General features: G+C 39.2%; 1 protein-coding gene across 1 annotated transcript in view; it reads right to left on the bottom strand.

Moving 5' to 3' along the window:
* The window catches only part of CHRM3 (cholinergic receptor, muscarinic 3), a 528,952-nt gene that overhangs the window by 407,390 nt on the left and 106,561 nt on the right, over nt 1-15,001 (bottom strand). Inside the window, exon 2 of the transcript XR_001003275.1 lies at nt 4,975-5,073. The gene's annotated coding sequence lies outside the window, so the exon portion shown is untranslated. The remainder of the gene's footprint in view (nt 1-4,974; nt 5,074-15,001) is intronic.

Genomic DNA, 15,001 nt, shown 5'->3' with positions numbered 1-15,001 from the left:
AAGACCTTGGAACAGATGGTATAATCTGCTTCTACTTCATCCAAGCAATGTGCTGGGGAAATAGATTGCTCATGAGCCAGCAAAGGAGTGAGAACATGAAGGAAGCACAAAGGGAGACATGAAATCAACATCCTCAGTGTGGTATGGGGTTCAGTGACCCCCAGCCTCTGGTGCTGTGCTGCCCTGTCACCCTCTGCCATGACTACTCTTCATGAAAAATTCCTTACTAATGTACTTACTGATTTACTTTTTCTTTCCAAAGCCAATTAAGCTTGAATGTATAATAATCAATCTTTTTACAGTCTCTGAAGAGCACTGAATAAAATGAAGAGTAACTGCAGCATCAGGACGTGGGGTGCCTAACCCAAATGATAAAAAGAAAGGCCATGCTAATCCTTACCATCAGCAACAACGATCTTCCAAAAATGCTGTCCCTCTTCGGCATTCCTTAGAATAACACCTCTCTCTAAATTTACTCTCCAGAAACATGGTTCTGGTGACTATTTTCAATAGATCCTACTTGGGAATATCCATGCAACTGTATTTTCTGGGTCTGTCTAGTTAATTTAGCATGCATCTAACCTAAAGTACTTCTTACTATAAGCATAAGAGGTCTAGTTTAGTGTCTGTGTATGCATATACACATAAGAGGACTGGCTGAGAAAGCGAGATTTCCAAAAGCAATTGTTGAGGTAGGGAAATGCATTTGGTGGCAGCTCTCCTCAGCAGAGAACAGCATAGATGCAGCCAAACAGGACCCTGACTGCAGAAAGTTAAAAACAACAAAATTCTTTTTAGGAACCTTCAGACTGTATACATATGGTATACACATTAAACTTGTACAAAGTTACATTCAAAATGTATCATCCATGTTGGAGAAGTACAAGATATCAGTACAAGAAATTGCCTAAGATTAGTTCCTGGTGTAATCTGAAGATAAATGAGACAAAGGTTGTCATTGGAGATACAACCATATAATATATAATTATATACACACACACAGTAGAATCACTGGCATACACTAGATATTTACTATATAAATAGGTAGATGACAGATACCTGACTATATCAGTTATTGTACAATTATCTTCTTCAGTCTTTAAAATAATCTGCAAGATAGGTATTGTATATATTTAACAAATGAGGAAACTTGGGATTAGAGGGATTAAATAAACTCATAAAACTGGCAAGCATAGGAATGGAATTTTACAGAGGTGACTGATTTAGTGTCTCCAAATCTTGAATTTTTTGCATGTAAAATGGGGTTCATAATATCCATCCAGTGGCCAGTTCCTGCCAGACTATACTCAGATGATACCATTATAGCATTTTCATCTGGTTTGCCCCCTCAATCATTTCTGCATCTATATGTCCAAGAAAAAAAGAAACAAAGAGAGAGACATCAGCTAATAAGGAGTGGTAAAAGTATTACGAAAGAGACTGACTGTCCTCAAGTTTCAACACAGCACAGACTTAAGCTTTAGATACCAGGAACAGAGGAATTGCTACAGAATTCCTGGTCCCTCTGGCCTCCCAATGATAGTAGGTATGCTTTCTACCCCTTTGCCCTTGTAATTCTAGTTACTTTATAGGCTGCTAAAAGTAGGGAGAAGGAAATACGAAATGAATTCTAGAAGAGAGTACGCTTGTCTTTGAATAGAAGAAAGAAAATCAAGATGGGGTGTGCAGCAATGAACAACAACAGTAATAACAACTAATATCTACTGAGTGCTTACTAAACGCTGGGAACTTTATAGGGATTTGATGATTTCTTCCTCACAATAGCAATTGTTATTATCATCCCCATTCTATAAGAGGAAAGCAAAGCTGACTGTTTAAGTAACTAGGGTGAGATCTCACAGCTGGTGAGGAGAAGGACCCTGTTCAAAGAGAGGCAGGTTGTCTCTCAAATGTGAACTACCTGTGCTTAAGCCACACCCGATCTCCATTCCACTGTAACCTCAGAGAGCATAAATCCCACTGCAGTACAGGTCAGGAGAAGTAAACAGAAATATTTTAGGGCTTGAACTGAGAGAGTGACTCAAAGAAGAGGTAGCTGAATTTGCACTTGAAGGACTGGAGGGAAGGACCGTAGGCTAAAAGGAAAGCTAATTAGAGGGAAGATAGATAAAGCAAGAAGGCCACATGCTGGCCTGCTCTTTGGCAGTGGCTTCTTGCCTAACAGTTGATGCTTTCATGTGGGGAAGACCCCACACCTACACGGATTTCAGTGACCTCAATTCTAAGGATGTTGCTGTGACCCTCCTTCTCATGGGTGTCACAACTGACGGAAACAATGACAATATTTGAAGCAACCAAACACTTGAACCCTGTAGCCAATATGTGAATTTTGAAAAATTATAAGCATAGAGTTCAAGAATTTCATTTTCCATTGGAATAGAAGCTGCGACATGAGGAAGGGACTGTCTTAGTACAGTCAGAAATGTACAACGGAACACTGAAAAATGTTAAAGAATTCTTCAATACAAGGATGACTGGAAAGGAAGACCCAAATGAACCAGGACAAATATATCATTTTTTTTTTCTTATGAAAGAATGATTCTCTAGAGGGAGAATAAGATGAAATATATACACCATGGAATACTATACAGCCATGAAAAGGAATGAGGCCATGTCCTTTTCAGGGACATGGATGAAGCTGGAAGCCATTATCCTCAGCAAACTAATGCAGGAACAGAAAACCAAACACCGCATGTTCTCAGTTATAAGTGGGAGCTGAACAATGAGAACACATGGACACAGGGAGGGGAACATCACACACTGGGGCCTATCGGGGGAAGGTTGGGTTGGGGAGAGCATTAGGGACAAGCGCTAAGGCATGCTGGACTTAATACTTAGATGATGGGTTGACAGGTGCAGCGAACCACCAGGGCATATATTCAACTATGCGATAGACCTGCACATCCTGCATATGTATTCTGGAACATAAAAAATAAATAAAAAATAAAAGTAAGCCATGTGTTTAAAAAAAAAAAGTCTGAACTATATACACATTTTGGTAAGTTGTTTAGGTGTTTTTTATGTATCTGTCTTCACACATATATCCAATATTAAGTTGTCTACTGAAGGGCACATAGTGTGGATTCGAGGTAGGAGATTGGTAGGACTTGTTTTTCGGTCACAACCCTGCTGACCAAAACAGGATTTGGTCCCTAGGAAATGAAGTGAAGAAATCAAATGGGCAGGAACCAGCAGATGGCAATGAAAGCCGTCCCTAGCTGCTCTCATTGCCCTTAAGTGTAAGACACTCCCACCAGCATCATGGCAGTTTACAAATGCCATAGCAACAACCAGGAAGTTATCACCCCATTCCACAGCCATGACCCAGAAGTTGCCGCATCTTTCCTAGAAAGTTCTAAATAACGCATCCCTCAACTGGAATTAACCTGCCCCCTAATTTACACGTAATTAAAAGTGAATATAAGTAAGTATAAATACAGTTGCCAAGAGCCCATACATTACCAAATCTGGGCACATTGCCTGTGAGTTAGCCCTGGTCTGCAAGGAGTAGTAATGTTCAATAAAAGATTGCTGTCTCACATTACTGGCTCACCCTTGAATTCTTTCCAGTGAATTCTTTCCTGTGTACAGCCAAGAATCCTCCTGGGCTAAGCCTCAATTTTGGGACCTGCCTTTCCTGCATCAGGTTCAATTGGGCAGAAGTATGATTTTATCATTTGCATACAGTTTGTATTTAAGAACTATTGGTCATTATTAAAAGTCAGTGCTTTGACAAGCTGCCTTCAACTGAGCATCAATAATGCCTAGGGTCTGAATTCTCATTCTTCCTTATATGTAGTTCCAAGTAGGGGATTTTAATTTTCTGCTCAGTCAGAGCCTATTAATTAAATACAAAACTCTTGCCTGCTTTTGAGATCCCTATCGTGTGCTTGGCAGCCTATGCAATATGTTTTAATACTATTATTTTAAAAAAGTTTTCAAGAAACGATATAAATAAATATTCATCTTATAAATATGCGATAAGAACATCTTCCCACAGATTAATTTAGCAAATATATTTTTAGTAAAGGATGTATAATTTTTTAGAAAAATTCATCTGATAGGGTTCTGATAAAAGGTGGCAAGCTGCCAAGTGAAGCCTGGTTTATCGTGTCTAGTTTAGAAACCAGCCGGGCACGGTGGCTCAAGCCTGTAATCCCAGCACTTTGGGAGGCCGAGGCGGGCGGATCACAAGGTCAGGAGATCGAGACCACGTTGAAACCCCGTTTCTACTAAAAATACAAAAAATTAGCCGGGCGCAGTGGTGGGCGCCTGTAGTCCCAGCTACTCAAGAGGCTGAGGCAGGACAATGGCGTGAACCCAGGAGGCGGAGCTTGCAGTGAGCCGAGATCACGCCACTGCACTCTAGCCAGGGGGACAGAGTGAGACTCCGTCAAAAAAAAAAAAAAAAAAAAGAAGAAACCAAACCCACAGTTCTTCAAATAGGAATCTAGGATCTTCCAGACGGATCCTGGAGACCTGCCTGAGAACAGTTATTGGTCAACCTGTGTGGATCTGCATGAAAGGTACTAATATATCAGCAATGAAAAACTTCACCAGTTGTATATTTCTAGTACTTAATCGTATTAAAAGAAACAATTCCTAAGAGTGTTTTGCTTTTAATATTAGTCTTTTCCTTGCAAAATCTTTGCCTTACTGGAAAAATACTAAATCTGTGGCCTAGTTTCAGTTCAGCTACAGTGTTAAGCTGTGTAAGTTTATTGATGTTTTTGAACCTCAGTTTCTTCACCTGTAAACAGAGGAACTTGTAATGCTAAGCTGTCAGGATTATTCTATTTCTTAAACAGTATAATATTGAAGTTTTAGTCTTCTCAGATGAATTTTGGACAATTGAAGAGTAAGACAAAAGAATCAGCATATGAAAGCCTTGATCACTGAGTTCTGATGAAAAGTGGCCTGGAGAATGGGTAGATGGAGATTGATTTCACTTACCTTGTTGCAGGCAGCAATGGACAGGGCAGGTTCCCTCTGCCAGGGCAATGGTTTACACCTAAGTTCAGAACCTGGCCCAAAGCAGCCAAGTCCTTCTTTCTGCAGACAGAGAAAAGAGATGGTCCCTAAGCAGAGCATGCAAGGTTATTCTGCTCACATTTCTTAGCAGCTGAGTTAGTCCTCAGCTGAGTGTGTGGGAAGAGTGAGAGAGTACAGCAAGGCCAGGAGTGTTTGAGCAAAAACGTCTCTCAGGAAATCAGAAATAGGGAAAAAACATTTTCCTCTGATTCCTGCCATATCCACTAGGAGGAAGGAGGACCAGTGTTTAGATCAGTGGGTAAATCCTATTTATATAAAGCACACTTTTGCATGGAAGTTAAAATGTTTCCTTTCCCATGAAGGCTCTCTGTGAGCAATGAAGCATTAGGTATGATAAGGATACTTTAAAGGGACCAGAAGTTGAGTTTAATATCTTACAAAATCTACCCACTATGGGAAGAAAGGGCTCATAATAGAGAAAGTGGGGAAAGTTTTCGAAGGAGAAGAGCAGGAAGTTCATGAGGAAAGACAGAGCTCTCCAGGTAGGTAGGTAGGTAGGTGTCTGCCAACTTTTTGGAATTAAAAAGCAATATTGCTGGATGGCTAGAAACATATACAGAGCCAGGGCTCACGTTTTTGTTCTGTACTTACTAGCTATGTGTGTGTGCTTCCACAAGTTATTTGACATCTTAATATCTTTGAGAGTCAGTTTCCCCATGGTCAAAATGGATCATTATACGTTTTACCTCATACGGCCAACTTGTGAATTACATAAATCAATACACATCATACAGTGGGATTCGTGCCTGGCACATAGGAGTGTGTGAGCATTAACTAATATTTGACGTTGTACTTGCTTCACAATAACTACTTTGAGCTCCCCTGAACGTGACTTTCAAAACAACCCAGGAAGGTTTAGAAGGCAAAGAGTAATATTGAGTTTAAAAAGCAATAGAAACAGCACTGCTGAGTGGAATGTAAATTATTATAGCCATCGCAAAAAACAGTATGGAGTTTTCTCAAAAAAACTAAAAATAGAACTGCCATATGATCCAGCAATTCCACTATGGGCTACATATCCAGAGGAAATGAAGTCAGTATGTCCAAGAGACATCAGCACTCGTAAGCTTATCGCGGCACTATTCACAATAGCCAAGATACAGAACCAACGTAATTGTCTAACAGTGCGTGAATGGCTACAGAAAATGTGATATATATCCACACACACATACACACACACAAATACATATATACATATATATATATATACACACACACAAATACACACACACACACACACACAATGGAATACTGTCTAGCCATGAAAAGAAATAAAATTCTGTCATTCATGGCATCATGGAGCTTGGAGAAGATTATGTTAAGTCAAATAAGCCAAGCACAGAGACATAAACACCACATGCTCTCATTCATATGTGGGAGCTAATAAAGTTAATCTCCTAGAACTACAGAATAGGACAATGATTGCTGAAGGCTGGGAGGGTTAGAAGGTGGGAAGATAGCCAGAGCTTGGTTAATAGCTATAAAAGTGCAACTAGATAGGAAGAATAAGTTCTAGTGTTCTACAGTACTGTAGGGTGACTATAATAAAACAATTTATTGCATATTTTTAAGTAGCTAGAAGAGCAGATCTAGAATGTTCCCAACACAAAGACATGATAATGTCTGATGTGATGGAAATGTTAACATGGACGGATGGATGTGGGCATTACACATTGTATAACTGTATGGAAATATCACGCTGTATCCCATTAATATGTATAATTATGATGTGTGAATTAAAAACAATAATAATGGGTCAGGCGCCACAGCTCACGCCTGACATCCCAGCACGTTGGGAGGCCAAGGGGAGAAATGACTTGAGCCCAGGAGTTTGAGACCAGCCTGGGCAACATGGCAAAACCCCATGTCAACAAACAAATACAATAATTAGCCCACAATGGTGGTGCACATCTGTAGTCCCAGCTACTTGGGAGGCTGAAGTGGAAGTCAGCCCCACGAGAATGAAGCTGCAGCGAGCTGTGATTGCACCACTGCACTCCAGCCTGGGTGACAGAGTGAGACCCTGTCTCAAATAAACATAAAATAAATAAGTAATAAATACAAAATTAGCTGAGCTTGGTGGAACATGCCTGGGGTCCCAGCTACCCAGGTGGCTGAAGCAAAAGGATTGCTCGAGACCAGTAGTTCCAGACTGCAATGAGCTATGATTGCGCTACTGACTGGGAGGCAGAGTAAGACCCCATCTCAAAAAATAAATAGTAATAATACTAATACTAATACAAGAAACAGAATGGATTCAATTCAAGAGATATTTACTAATCATTAGGTCTTGTGCTTGATACTGCAAGTGTAAGAGTCCTTATTTCTGAGCAGCCTCTACTTCTAGTGGAGACAGACCAGTGAACAGACCATTACAGAGAAGGAGGATTCCAAGGTCTCTTGCACTGAGGCTTGACCTTTGTTTGCTCCTTTCACTTATTTCATAAATAAATTTAGAAACATTGTAATACGACTAGATCTCTCAGCCAAAGAGCACTCTTCAGCAGTGCTTAACATGTACACAACTGCCGCATGTACATAAGACATTCATTTAGTCCTGAAGTCATACAAATGAAAACCAGAACTGCCAACTTTGAAGTCACAACCAATCAGGAATTGGTGAAGCAGCAAAAGAAATACTACTTTTAGCTAACATTATGGAGCACTTACCATGTACTTGTGCTAAACAGTATGCAACATTTATTTATGTCCTTAAGCCCCCAAACTACCCTACGATACAATTACTTTCCTATTTGCAGAGAGGCTAGATAACTTGCTGAAGTTCCCACAGTGAGTAAGGGAAGAGCCAGCACCTGAATCCAGTCTATTGTTAACATCTGCTCTCTTTAGCACTACCCTCTATTGCATAGGAAGAGGTCAGAACAGATTATTTTTTCCTCCTTCTTCCCATGAGAACCATCCATATACCTATCCAGAAACAAAGCCAGAACAATCCACCACCACTTATCAACAAAACATTTTCATAAGTTCTGGGCACATGCGTCAGAACATGAATATATGGTACACTAGTTCCTCAAATTTAAGAAAGCTAAACAATAAAGTAAATGGCCAAATTTCAAGTTATTTTTGGTAATAATGGCCATATATGTCCCCAAGATATACTTAAAGCCACAAAACATAGCAAAAATCATAAAGTATCATTAATTAATCATCTATGACTGATATAAACAGATGAACAGTTCACTGAAGGCAAGAATTGTTCTGTTCCTCTACCTGACTCATGCCTTCCGCATGTTAGGTACTGAAACCTTGTGGAAAATGTGTAAAGGGTTAGATGACATTCATTACAGTTATGTAAGTGATACCAAGAATGAGAAGTGAAGTTGTTCCTAAATAACCCCCAATTTTGTCTTTTTCTTTTTTTCCTTTGAGACAGAGTCTTGCCCTGTTGCCCAGGTTGAAGTGCAATGGCATGATCTTGGCTCACTGCAACCTCCACTTCCCAGGTTCAAGCAATTTTCCTGCCTCAGCCTCCTGAGTAGCTGGGACTACAGGTATGTATCCCCATGCCCGGCTAATTTTTGTATTTTTAGTAGAGACAGGGTTTCACAATGTTGATCGAACTCCTGACCTCATGATCCGCCTGCCTTGGCCTCCCAAACTGCTGGGATTACAGGCATAAGCCATCGCGCCTGCCCCCCCAAATGTTTTCTTACTAAAAAAGAAAGACTCACAATTTTTATCCTGCCTTTCTGTAGCTGCAGAAGATCTAGGAGAAGTTTGAGAATCCTTGTTTGTAACCAGATTTTTATTACAAAAGTAGCATATAAATATAACTGAAAACATATGGACAGGTATAAATTTTAAACCTTCCCAAACGTTCTCCTAACCTATTTTCTAGAAGGAACTACTGACATTAGTTTCTTACCAATTCTTATGGAATTTTATGCATATTAAATGTCAAACAAGTTATATAGGGGAAATCATAACTTAAGTACAGTATATGCTGTACTTTCTTCCCTTTACATTGTGAAGATTGTCTTATACCTGTATTAACATCTACAAAACCATCGGATTCCTTTTTAATTGCTTTAATTCTATAACAGAGATTTACTATAATTCTGGTGGTCCACTATTAATGAACATTCTGGTTGTGTCCACTGCAATAGTACCTTCTGCACCTCTGCTAATACATAAGTAGGAAATCTTTCCGGGAGGGGAATTTGACTTTTAGGAGAAGTCAAAGGGTATGCACATTTCATACACACTTTGAAGTATGTATGTATGTTGGTAGATTGTATATGTGGCATTTTGCATGGTAGTTTGTTGGTAGGTAATTAGTCAAATGCTTACCCATGAGTTTGCACCCATTAATACTCTCACAAAGAGACTATGAGAGGACCCACCTACCAACACCCTTAGTATACTGGGAATTAACAAACTTGTTGATCTTTGCCAATCAGTGCATCTTATTTTAATATTCATGTCTTTACTGAGTCATGTGGTTGAGATTTACATGACTACTGACTGACTAGTCCTTTAAATGTGAACTGTTTATTGCCTAATTTTCTACTGGGTGGTTTGTATTTATCTCTCGTCTAAGGATATTTTTCCTTTTTTTTTTTTGTCTTTTTTTTTTTTTCAACATTATCCAAGCATATTTTTGTCACTTGACTTTCTATTTTTAGTAGCACAGCTATCTTTTATAAAAAGCAATACAATTTTTCCTGTATAGATGAAGATTTATACATTTGATAGGATTGAAAAAGATGATACTATCTTGGGTTCATTTTCTTACTATCCTTGTATGCACTTCTAAATTTTTTTGTTATCTTGATTGAAAATGTGATGTAGTCAGAAAGAATTGACATTTTCACAATACCAAATCTCCCTATCTAAAAACTTGCCACTGTATTGCCAAAGATTCAGCTATTTTTTTAATCTCATAGTGAAGTCTGAAGTGTTTTTCTGTTGTTGTTGGCCTTACATGTTTCCGGCTGACCTTATTCCTAGATATTCTATACTTTTTGTTGCTATTGTACATGGAGGCTTTTCTTCCAAAATCTAAGTGGTGATTTCCTGTGTACCTTAAAACTACTAAATTCTGAACAACAGTTTTTTAAGTAGACCATGCACTAAATTCTACTCTGCTTTTCATTTATTTTCAAGGGGTTTTCAGGTTTACTGAAGCTTTTATCATCTGAAAATAATGATAATATTATACTCAATTTGAAAAACTAGTAATATTTTTATTAGGGGTTTCAATGTACCTAGCATGCACGAAAATCATAAAATAGCTTTGTCTTGTCTTACTCTAATGTCTTAAACAAGGGACTTTTCCTCCATCTGTTTGAATCTACTGACTTCACAAAATTCTACCTATTTTGGCGATACTTTTATCAACTTTCATATGCAAGTAGAAGAAAGAATAGCATAAATATAACAAGAATTTACTCTGTTCTGCTTCAGCTTTTATTGCTTCGCTCAATTAAGTTCTATCTAGAAACTGGGATTGCAATAAATGTCAAGATCTATGAAATTCAGTGACAAAGAGCAAATGGTTCTTCATATTTTCATTCAGCCAATATTACTGAATACAGGGATATAAAGATGAATAACATTTGGTCTCATCATCCAGGAAGTTGTCACCTTTCAGAAGGTAGCCTTTCCATTACCATACACAGCAGTAGACGGCAGTGCCACGGGTAATCAGAAACAAATTTTCTAGTGATGGTGATGAGGAAGCATCAGAGAGCAAAAAGTTCAGAAACACAGAGGTAGGGGAAGATATTCTAACTCAGAGGTTGGAAAACTACAGCTTATGAGCCACCTGTTTTGTAAGTAAAATTTTATTGGAACACAATCACACTCTTTCATTGACCTTGTTTGCCTACTCTCACATTACAACCACAGAGGTGAGTAGTTGCGACAGAGGTCATATGGCCTGCAAAACCTAACATGTTTACTATTTGGTTCTTCAAATAAAGTTTCTCAAATCTGGTTCTAAATCATGTCACGATCAAATTCCCATAGACAGAAAACTCAACATTTTCGACTGTTCTTGTGTGTATGGGCAGGGATCAGGGGATGATGGCTGAAAGGAAAAGGGACTGACAGAGGATGGGGTTTGTGGCGGTGCAAGTTGAGAGCTAAGAAAGTATGATCCCCTTGTCCCCAGAAGGCACTACGATAAATGAAGACCGAAGCAAAGGACAGATAGTCAGAGTAAATCCTTGAACACTAGACTCAATAGTTTAGGTTGCATCTGACAGCAAGAGAGATTTATAGATATTGCTAGAGGGCATGATCAATATAGAAACTGAGAATGACAAACCTGATGTTCAAGCATTTGGAAAGAGAAAAAGCAGGATGGGAACCCATGTGTGGGGACATGGCTTACAGTTTCGTTTCTCAAGCACTTTGACAGGTGACCAGCCTACAGTGAGCACACCAAATTTCTCTCCTGCAATGAATAAAAATAACGGAGCTATTGCATTAGTTCAGGAGTAAGTTAATGAGAGTACTCCTAGGTAAGCGCTTGGTGGAGACAGAAAGGGAAAACTAATTTTGAGACAATTATAAAGAAGCAATACAGACTATACCTACAAATACTAAATAATTTGAAAATCACATTACAAGGAGTACGGTAGATCACTGACTGACAGAAAACAGTAGGTGGAAAAACAGTCTTCTAGTGTTGACATGGTACTCAGTTTAGCGTTGTTGAGGTCAAGTTCTAGGAGAGAGCAAAATGGCTCACTGAAAATATACATCACGCAGTCGCAATACAGAGCTAGAGAGGGCTTGAGGAAAAAATCTAAGAAAATCTCACAGGTGACATAACATGCTTTGGGGAGGCAATCTTCAAGATCAGGAGATTTCAAGTGAAAACCTTTTGCCTCCTTTCTCTTAAAATAACAGGGAGTCAGGTGCAGTGGCTCACGCCTATAATCCCACCACTTTGAAAGGCCAAGGAGGATCGCTTAAGGCCCAGAGTTCAAGACTAGCCTGGGCAACGTGGTGAGACCCTCATCTCTACAAACATTTAAACAATTAGCCAGGTGTGGTATTATGTACCCGTGACCCCAGCTACTTGGGAGGATTGCTTGAGCCCAGAAAGTTGAGACTGCAGGGAGTCATGATTGCACCACTGTACTCCAACCTGGGCAACACAGAAAGGCCCTGTCATAATAATAATAATAGGGAGATTGGGCCAAGACTGTACCCTGTTCATGTGTGATGGTGACAATCTAGGTCTCCCACTGGGGATGGCTGGATTCCTACTGTGCCACAGTCCCCACCATCCCCTGATGCCTTCGCAACCCTAAAGCCAAGTGTCATTTGCAATTTATCATTGAGCTGGAATTTATATTTTTCCTTAGCACAGGAATAGTTTCTATTACCACATCAAGGTCATAATAAATAAGAGAAATGTTCAGCAAAAATCAACTTAACTTCAAGATTTCCATAAATATAGGGATGTCCTGTCTTCCTCCATCCAACAAATTTAGACTGGTGAAAGTATAGGCTTATAAAAATGTATGAACTGGAGTTTACTTATAATATTTCCTGTTATATGAGAAGGTTTTATGTTATAGAAGCCTTTGTTATAAGATCCCTTTCAACTTTCCCCTTGCTTCCTCAGAGCATAGCTGCCCAAGGATAGAAGATGCACACGGTGTGTACTCTGTGCCACTGGCTCTGACATATGTCAATGTGGGATGTGAGTGCTCCTACACAATGTCCACTGCTGTCCTGTTGCCATGTTTCACTTTATTTTTCAAAAATATTTTTTAGAGACAGGATTTGCTCTGTTGCCCAGACTGGAGTGCAGTGGTGCCAACATACCTCACTGCAGCCTCAAACTCCAGGGCTCAAGTGATCCTCCCACCTTAATCTCCTGAGTAGCTGGGACAACAGTCACACACTACCACATCTAGCTCTTTCTTCCATTCCAATAACAGTGTTCTACACTGTTGGAGTTATATCCTTGTGATGTGGTTTGGATATTTTTTCCCTCCAAATCTCATGATCCAGTGTAATTTCCAATGTTGGAGGTGTGGGAGGTACTGTAACATGGGGACAGATCCCTCATGAATGGCTTATCACCATCTCCTTGGTGATGAGTGAATTCTCATTCAGTTAGTTCATGGGATACCTGGTTGTTTAAAGGAGTATGGCACCTCCTCTCTCTCTCTTGCTCCTGTTCTCACCAAGTGATGTGCCTGCTCCCACTTCACCTTCCACCATGACTGTGAGCTTTCTCAGGCCCTGGCCAGAAGCTGAGCAGACAGTAGTGCCATGCTTGTACAGCCTGCAGAACTGTGAACGATTAAACCTCTTTTCTTTATAAATTACTGAGTCTCGGGTATTCCTTTATAGCAACACAAGAAAGAACGAATACATCCAGAAACATTTTAAAATAAAGATGTTTTGGAGATCTTGAGGAAAAATTTCAAAGCTGAAAAGACTACACACTTACTTCGTTAATAGCATTATGTTTTTCAACAAAGTCCATTGTGGTTAAATTACTGTTTTCCTTCCTGTACAAAATAAACTTCCAAGGGAAAGGTAGCCAAATTCATAACTGTGCTAGAAGGAGACAACAATATCCTAGTTGTGTATAATCCACACTTGCTGCGATACCAAATTATCATTTTAGCTTATTTAAGGATACCCAGAAAGAGGAGCGGTTTGCCAACAATCTGGTTAAGTAGACGGGGAATAGTCATAATTTGTCTCTACTTTATTAACACCACTTTCTGTTTACTTAGACTCTGTCTCTGAGGTGCTCAAATAATTTTTCAGACAGTATCCAATTAATCTCTAGCTACGTAGGTGGCAGCATTTCAGATGAAATTATCTCTCAGTCACTTCCTCATTAAAAAAGAAAAAAAGATGTCGAGCATATGACAAAGCATCTTGTCAAAATGATTTCACAGTTGAAAAAGCCTTGCAGGAAAAGGACAAACTACTTCTAGTTGCTCCTGCAAACCCGTTCTTTGGAGGGACAACCATCTTAGGCTCCTTGAGTTCAATCTTACAGGGACGTCCAATAGTGAACAGCCTCTTCCAGGACCGTACACAGGAAGTGGAGAACCAAACTGGGAATCCAAGAACAGTGCGATGAGCTAATTTTATATAAGCTACAGAAGAGCTATTTGGAATTCCAATGAGAGCTTATGACAGTGAGAGCTTCTTAACAGTCTTCTACTGGTGCAACATTTCTGAACCTCATCTTAGTAAATCTCTAGTACCTTCCTGTACAATGAAGGTTAGAATAAGTAGAATGTAGAAAATGTAGAAAGAACATGAAGTAATTTTTCTAACACTTTAGCAAGCCTGTTAACTAGGCTATTTTAAACTAGTGTCCTCGAATTATCCCTTTTCTCCTTCATATTTATTTCAGATGGTGATGAACCCAAACCAAAAAGCAACTCTAAAGAGATCCATTTGATTCAAATAATGTTTTTTACAAATTCAATTGTGAGATCAGAAGAGAATAGCACAGTGGCTTTCCAGTGCAGGAGGAGGGAGAGCAAAATGCTTTAGAAGTATAAGAACACAGTAAAATGTTAAACATTTTACCAACATTTCCTAGGAATTTAGTTTCATGAAGACAAAGATGAAATACTGTAAATTCTTATCATATTATTCATTCAATCATTTGACAAATATTTACGGACAGTCTACTAATATCCAGCCACTAAGCTAGGTACCGGCCATAATGGATAAATATGAAAGATATGATACAAAACCATATGAAATTTATAGTCTAAGAAGGAACATAGACAAACCAGCCATTGCAATTCAGTGTAATAAGAGAAGTGTACAGTTCAGAGCTAGGTAGAAGTAACCTAGGTATGGGAAGTCAGAGAAGGCTCCCTGGAGGAAGTGGTATAGTAATAATCTGAGGTACTAAGAGTGGCTGGGGGTTAGGCAGGTGAACTGACAGTGAGGAGAAGAG

Source organism: Colobus angolensis, unplaced genomic scaffold, assembly GCF_000951035.1.
Source record: "Colobus angolensis palliatus isolate OR3802 unplaced genomic scaffold, Cang.pa_1.0 Scaffold40, whole genome shotgun sequence".
Lineage (NCBI taxonomy): Eukaryota > Metazoa > Chordata > Mammalia > Primates > Cercopithecidae > Colobus > Colobus angolensis.
Note: the sequence above shows the minus strand (reverse complement) of the source record. Positions and strands in the feature narration are given on the sequence as shown.